At 33.4% G+C, this 8,679-nt stretch overlaps 1 long non-coding RNA gene across 1 annotated transcript in view; it reads right to left on the bottom strand.

Moving 5' to 3' along the window:
- The window catches only part of LOC107656256 (uncharacterized), an 8,657-nt gene extending 2,466 nt beyond the window's left edge, over nucleotides 1-6,191 (bottom strand). The window contains exons 1-2 of the long non-coding RNA XR_001630541.1: nucleotides 6,090-6,191; nucleotides 5,968-5,993 (exon numbers count right to left, since the gene is read on the bottom strand). This is a non-coding gene — a long non-coding RNA (uncharacterized LOC107656256). The remainder of the gene's footprint in view (nucleotides 1-5,967; nucleotides 5,994-6,089) is intronic.
- Between the last annotated feature and the right edge of the window lie 2,488 nt (nucleotides 6,192-8,679).

An 8,679-nucleotide genomic window follows, 5' to 3' on the forward strand; every position in this document is an offset into this window, starting at 1 on the left:
AGAGAGAGAGAGAGAGAGAGAGAGAGAGAGAGAGAGAGTGTTTTGGAGGTGCTGGAGAACAGTCATCTAGCAAAGACATTTCTTTAATGCTAATTTGCCTCCTGCCAAACCTTCATTCTGGAAATGAAATCACAGGAAATCAGAGGGAAACTCTTTGCTCTGGTTTTCTAATGCATATACATGAGTGCATATTAATTCACAGGTTTACTTACATTTACTAGCACATGTGTGACGTAAATGCACTGAAACACTAACTTACACATGTTCATTTTGCAAATATACCATAATGAATCTGTTCTGAAACCACCATAAATAGCAACATTCAACCAATACATGGTTGCCAGTGGCTGATGTAGATACGGATATCTGGAAAGCAGGGCCGCTACAAACCAACTATAAAATTTAAACATTAAATGTATATACACACTTGTAGATATGTGTTTTATACAATGTATGTACTTATATACTAATATGTGAAAAAGGGAATAGATAGATAGATATAGTATATATATATATATATATATATATATATATATATAAAGAGAGAGAGAGATTTTATGTCATTGTAATTATCATCATGATATATACTAATTACTATTTAATAATGATTTATACACACTTTATATATAAAAAGTTGTATGTGAAATAACATTAACAAATAAACATGATTAAAATGATTAAATAAATAAAAAATTAAATTTTCTGCTAAAATCCTTGTTATTATCATAATCACACTAATCATTATTTAAAAGTTGTATGTGAAAACATTAGAACATTAACAAACACGATTAAAACGATTTACATATGTTATAATCCTTGTCAATCTTAATCATACTAATCATTATTTAAAAAGTTGCATGCAGTAAACAATAATGAAAAATAATAATAATAATTATTATTTTTAATATTATTATGATTAAATAAATAATGGTATAAAATTAGATAACTGTGTGTGTGTGTCCTAAATATTAAATACTAAAATTAAATGAAATAAATAATGGTATAAAAAAAAAAACTATGTGGCATTGTGATTAAAAAAGTGATTAACTTAATATAAATTTGTAGAAATGTATAGTAACTTATACTCACAAAATCTGATGTGATGGCAGAAGCAACAGAAATTGTTTATAATCTTTTGATGATGTTGCCAGCAGATTTCGGGATTTGCACTGTTCGGCTAAGACTCTAAAAAAAGGTCAAATATCAACTAATTATCCATTAATGGGCTGTTATAGTGGTCACAGGTAAACAGATGAAAAATATGACTATTAATATACAGCTTGTTTAATAGAACTTCAAAATAACCCACATCTTATGCTGACTGATACCTGTCCCAGTGCTGTCAGATATCCAGTGGCCCTGTGGGAGCCCTGTATATTTTCTTTATGCTTAATATCTATCATTGACCGGTGCAAAGTGCAAAGCATTCATTCCATTATAAGCAGTAACTGTGTGTTTGGGGAGGCCGAGCTGGGAATTCTGAAAGGGTCCACAGGGGCTCTTTAACTCGAGACCCTGTGCCGGACTATGCTAATACGCCAGCGGTCCATCAGTCTCTCCTCATAACCTCTGATAATCTGAGTGACCTTGGTGGGGCTACGGGTGGCACCTGTGATTGATTTGTAATTCAAAATGAGAGCGACAGTTCTGGCGGCGAGGGCCGCGTAACCGAAGTCCTCTCCTTCCTAAACACTGCAGGGAAATCAAGAAAATAACATAAGCGGGAGTGAGATATTAATCCTAGATACACTGCCGTATGAGGTGTGGGAGAGTGTGTGAGTGTGTGTATGAACTGAGAGTGTGTGTTCATACAGTGGTGTTGGGTTTCAGACGCTCGTTATCACGCCGGGATAATTGGCGCTGTGTGGGTCGGCCCGTTTGACCAGGACTTTGTGCATTATTCATCTCCAGGCTTGCAGCGGGCCGTCGTCACGCCCTTTAGAGAGAGACTTATTTATTATTAACGGATAATTGTTTATTAAATGCAGAGGCTTGACCCTATTATGCCTATTACAGCCTGAGCAGTATACACTCGCTGTTTGACCTACTCGAAAGATGTGATATGGGGCCTACAGCTGCGGGACAGGAGGGAGGTATGGGACGACATGCTGATGAAGAGGATGATAGGGAATGAGGAAGAAAGCGGAATAACAGGTGCAGAGTCAAAAGGGAGTCAGGGTTACATATTTATAACTGAGTTAATGCTGTTTTCGAGGGTCATGTGCTTAACTCCGAAAGGCAGCCAGGTTGGGATATCAGTTTCCAGCCTAAACACTCAATTATGAAATGTATGTTTTAAAAAAAAAAGTATCTATTCATATCTTAACATTTGGACATTTACAATGAAAAACTGGTATCACAATACAAACTGTCCTTTTATTAACAGCATATACAAATAAATATAAAAATGATATTTAAAAATGTTATTCTCAAAAAAGTCAAAACATTAATACTACAATAACAGAATACAATACAAATATTAAATACAATATTAATAAAATAAATATTAAAAATGTAATTTAAATGACGTTATTCTCACAAAATTGTGAAAACATTAATAATAAAATATAATAAAAAATATGAATATTGAATGCTATAATACAAAAACTAATATTATTTATTATATATAAATTATAAATAATATTAAATACAATAATAATAAAATATATAACTATCATTTTATATATTTATAAAATTATTATTAGATTATTATTACATAATACTAAACCAATAATACAATAGTATAACAATTATTATTATATTATTATTACATTGAACAAAAATCCCTTCAATGCATGTCGCCTCTGGCTTGCTTAGTTGGGGACACTTCATTTCCAGCGATACCGTTGACTTGATTGCAAAGATACTATTTAAACTGAGCTGGATGTTGACATCACTGAATTCAATGATGAACTGTCTTTAACTGAAAAATTTGTGTTTACTATTGTCATTTTGCATTATTGACACTATTTTCCTAATTAATGCTGTTCAGTTGCTTTGACACAATCTGTATTGTTAAAAGCGCTATATAAATAAAGGTGACTTGACTTGACTTGACATGTAATAAGTGACTTGTTTTATTTTCAATATATTTCTTTCATTTGTCTTTCTGCATAGGTGTGGTCATGGGTAAAGGTTGTCGTATTTTTCTTGGATCGTAACTAAGTTATTATAACTGGAAAAAATTATAAATTAATGATATGTTTTAATTGTTCTTTGTATGGGTCACTTTAATTCCTTTCAGCTATAATTGTTTCATCCTAATGAACGGAAAAGTCACTTAAAATGGTCGTTGTATGTATGTATCAGGAGACCGGATCGGTTTAGTGTGTGTGATATTTTAACACACTATTCAGGGAGCACCAGCCACTAGAGGTCAGTGTTGGAGCAGAGTTAGCTCGACTGAACACATGCCATAACATTTCAAAACAACTCCTGCAGCCACACACAACCTCACTGATTGTTTTAATTCAACACCGATTAAAGCTGCACCATAAGCAATCACTAAAAGCTTAAAATAATTCTTACAAACAAGAACATGGGTATTTGGCTCTCAGGAAAAGTACTGATATCCCAGGAGGAATTTGATGGAACTACTCGAGAGCATATGAAAAAAAAAATCATTTCATTCTTATCAGTATAAATAGAATAAAAAGGCAGTTACACAGAGAACACATTTTCCATTTGCCTTTTAGTCAGCAAACATACACTTACAATTTATACAAATCTGCGACAGTGTACGTTCAGTAAAATATCTGCCAAGGACTTCAATAACACCCAGGAGTGTGACAGAAATTAAACAGCCTTATTAGAATTTACACGTGTTGAAGAAAACATGAGAGACTGTGTGGGAGAAAGCACATATGGATCCAGAGAGAAATCGGAGCACAAGTGTTTAATTGTGCCCAAGTGTGGAGGGCGAGAGCATTACTTTACTTGTTGTCTTTCGGTGCAACGAACGACAGATTTACTCGACCTGACTTGTGATGTGCTATTAGCAGATTCACATATTGCATGATAAAAATCAATTCAAGCTCGTATTTGGTAAAGAGGACTAAAATATTGTAGAAGGTGTTACAATCTGAAGGTGGGATATTATTTCTTTCCTTCTGTTGTGCTGGAAGGTGATTATCATGAAGTGTGAGGTGGAGGGATGGAGGATTTGTGTGGAAGAAATGACACTTCTGAGGAACGTTTCGATTCAAACACCCTCAAATTTTTGCCTGATAAAAGGAGGATGAATAAGAACTGTAATTGTAAGGATAACAATCCAAATAAATCCAGCTGAAATGCAATTATAGTAAAAAAAAAATAAAAACTTGTATTTTTTGTAAATAATAATAATAATAATCTACACACCGTTAAACATTCTCTCTATATAAAAACAAAATCTAAATGAAAAATGAAAATGTAGGCTTTCTCCAACTCTATATACATACAGACAATATCAATAATAATAATAATAATAAGATCTACAGGCCATTAAAATCTCTCTATATAAAAATCCATAAAAAAAATACAGGTAGTTATTCTCCAACTTTGTACACATATACAAAATAATAATACGAAAAAGAAGTAAAAATGAATTCTAATTTTATATTTGAGACTATTTTTGTTTTAATAATAATAATAATAAGTGAAATACTATAAGATTGGTTGTATGACACCTAAATGATTTTCTATTTCTCATATTCTAATATACTTTCAGTGTAGAAGTGCTTTAGTAAATCTCTCAAATCCTTATAAGTTATGAATGTCTTCAAAAGGAGCACTTGATAGCTGTGTGAAGCAGCTCTGTGTAACTGTTACAGTAAGCAGCTTCAGTAAATAACAGCAGCGCATCTAATACGATGTGTTGTGGATTAGCCCGGCTCAACCAGTGGCGCACTACGAGACAAATGCAACAGCCGTCCCGCAAAACGCTGCGCGCAGGATCCCCCTGAAATAAAGAACAAATGAGAGATAATTATGGCCGAAGGAACAGAGGTGGGGGGTTGGTTACACTCACATGCAAATGCTGCTTTGTTGCTTGCCGAGCATCCTAATACCCTGAGAGTCAAATACCTTCCTTTTTTTCCACATTATGGAATTTGTCATGTTCAGTTGGAGCTGTCATATTCAAAACTGTGCGCTAATGTGTGTAATCTGCTTTGCAACACATCAATTATGATGGATATTCCTCTAGCGGAGGTTTTTCTCTTTTTTCTTCCTTGCGTTCCTCTCGGTAATCACTCCACACTTATTAGGAAGCCTGTTTGGTAAATAATGATCTCCACTGAAGGATGCTAAACGCAAGAGTGGGATTGACGGAGTGTGAGTGAGTAGAGAAGTAAACATTGCAGGAGGGAACAGGTGTTTAGATATATCAGTGCCTCTATTTATTTGCACATAAAAATTTGTGTGTATGTTTGTGTGTGTATACCAAAATTTGAATGCCCAAACCTTTTTCTAACAATAACTATTTTTACCAGGGAACTGTGCTGTATTGCTGTACATGTACACCTACCCAGAATGCCTTGCTCAAATGTCCACCCACCCTACAATTGAGCAGTGCTGCTTTTGTATTGGTATTATTTTTTTTCCCAGCAATAATTTCTCACAATTCAACACTCCTTCACAATTTAGAATTGCAAGACTGTCTAGTTAATGTACCATTTAAATTAAATGTACACGTATAAGTGAAATGCATATGCCAAAGAAACTAGCTGAACAAAACGTCAGGATAAAATGAAACAAAAAAAATGTATATAATACATTTATATCAGGGTTTTTATAGTTATACGATACTAAAATCTATCTATCTATCTATCTATCTATCTATCTAATCACTTTTAAATAACATTTAATAATAACATTATTTTTATGGATTAAAAAAGAAATAATAATAAAAAAAAGATTTTCAAAATGCTTACTCAAAAAATGTATACCACACACAAAAAATTCACCTAATATATCAATGTCTCTTACCTGCATACCACCCCAAAAATGACAGACTGCTCACCGGAGAGAAAGAAAAGAGGAAAAAAAGATTGTGTGACTGAGAGAGAGTGTATGAGACTGAGTGAGAAAGAGAGAGTGAGTCGTAATACCTCCATCAGCCTTCAGCGTAGAGGTGATAAAAGTGAGCTCTTAAAAGCAGCGTGGCCTCTTTCACCACACAACAGAGGCCTGTTTGTTCACCGATACACCTGACACTGTGACTCCTCACAAATAAACACGCTTCAGTGAGGCCTCACCTCTCGCTCTGACTCGTTTCTGCCTGTTTCCCCTGCAAAGCTCCGTGAAGGGATGAAGAGAGGCTGCAGTCGCCGCTGGGAGCCGCAGCCAATCGCATGTGAGACGCCGCACACCTCAGCACAAACGTGATGTGATGATGGAAATCTGCCCACTGCCAGATTCTTGTACAGCTGAAGAGACCTGAAAAATGGGTAGACGTCAAAAACACATAAAATGCATGCATTATTAAAAAAAGAAATTAAATTCAAATCAAGAATGAATTAAATGTCATTATTTTTCTGCTTTCTCAAACTCTTCTGTTACCTCATCTATAAAGTAATAATACATTCAATCAATTAAAATACAATTAGCATTAAAACAAGACATAGATGCAACAAGATATAGTGTTCATAATTGTATTTTATTTAAAAAAATGTTTGGATATGTACCATGGTTTAAGTTCTCAAGTCTTTTTTATAGTGATCTTTTTTTTTATTAACATCAACATCAAGATTGAAGTTATTAAATTACATGAATGTATAAGAGTGCTGTGACTGGCCAACATTTATTTTAAGTTTCCCTAATCTTTCTGCCTTCATTTTAAATGGTCCTGCTGTGTGACGAATGAATTTTTTTAAAGTACAAATATTCCATGTAGTTTCTTAATTAATATGAGGTCATAAAGTGACATGAATTATAATTATATAATAATTAGCATAATGCTGTTTAAAATGGTTTTGGAAGATCTAGAATGTCCCACTACACTCTCAGAAAAAAAAGGTACAAAGTTGTCACAAAGCTAAAAGGTACATCTTTGTACCTTATTTACCCCTAAATGCTACATATTAGTACTTTAAAAGTACATATTTGTATCTAAACATATACATGATCATTCAACTTCCCAATAATTTACCCAAATACCACAGTACATCATTCAGTATCATGGTATTACTATCACTGTACCATGGTACCACCATATCTTTTTTTTAATTGTATTTTTTGAAGAAAACTACATATGTGACCCTGGACCACAAAACCAGTCTTAAGTCACTGGGGTATATTTTTAGCAATAGCAAAAAATACATTGTATGGGTCAAAATGATTGATTTTTCTTTTATGCCAAAAATCATTAGGATATTAAGTAAAGATCATGTTCCATGAAGATATTTTGTAAATTTCCTACTGTAAATATATCAAAACGTAATTTTTGATTAGTAATATGCATTGAATAGAACTTAATTTGGACAAATTTAAAGGTGATTTGCTCAATATTTAGATTTTTTTGCACCCTCAGATTCCAGATTTTCAAATAGTTGTATCTCGGCCAAATATTGTCCTATCCTAACAACCACACATCGATGGAAAGCTTATTTATTCAGCTTTCATATGATGTATAAATCTCAATTTCAAAAAAATGACCCTTATGACTGTTTTTTTCACATATGACAGAACAGAAAAAACATTGTGACAGTAGATTATCTTTAAATGGCTGTTCTGTATTTGGGCTTGTATAAATGAGGCTCTCCATCTCCTTCCCTCACTTGGCGCTGTAACCTGGATCAGTCCTGGCAGTGTAAAGCAACTGAATGATGGATATCTGAAACTCTAGAGTTCTGAACTGATCACAGTCAGATAGGATAGTTATTAAAAAAACAGGCTCACAGGAATGATTGTGGTGAATGAAGAAGTCCAAGAAGATTGGCACGTCTTCATTTCTTTCAGATCTGTAACTTGAGGAGAAGAATTTAAAATTGATTTAATGTGCAGCACATACTGTGCCTCCAAGAACTATTTGCAAACGTAAGGCACACCTATAAAGGTCTGAAAATCATTGTGTAACTTTAGAAAAAAAGAAACCCAATGTAATTTATTTAACCCTTATGTTGTGTTCTGATCATTTTGACCCGCAGAGGATTTTCTTTTCTCCCTAAAATACTATTTAACATTATGGCATTGGAATAAAGCCTACGGACCTTACATACACACAAAATATACATACACCCCCCCCCCCTAAAAAAAAAACAAACAATTTTTTATAATTTGGTAACACTTTATTTTTGGGTCTCTTAACAAGTTGCTTATTAGCATGCATATTACTAGAATATTAGCCATTTATTAGTACTAATTAAGCACAAATTAATGCCTTATTCTACATGAACTTATTCTTCATCCCTAATCCTACCCAAAACCTAAACTTAACAACTACCTTACTAACTATTAATAAGCAGCAAATTAGGAATTTATTGAGGGAAAAGTCGTAGTTAATAGTGAATATGTGTTCCCTATTCTAAAGTATTACCGATAATTTTTTTACCGATTTTTTTCCCCTCACCTTGTTACACTTGAGGTGTTCCCAGTCAAAAATGACCGGCCCACAAAAAATTGCTTATAAATTTCTTTTTATCACCAAATATTGGATTCAATCTTTTTATCAAGTTGTATTCTTTCAATTAACACAGGTTT

This window comes from Sinocyclocheilus anshuiensis, unplaced genomic scaffold, assembly GCF_001515605.1.
Source record: "Sinocyclocheilus anshuiensis isolate Anshui unplaced genomic scaffold, SAMN03320099.WGS_v1.1 scaffold183, whole genome shotgun sequence".
Classification (NCBI taxonomy): Eukaryota; Metazoa; Chordata; class Actinopteri; order Cypriniformes; family Cyprinidae; genus Sinocyclocheilus; species Sinocyclocheilus anshuiensis.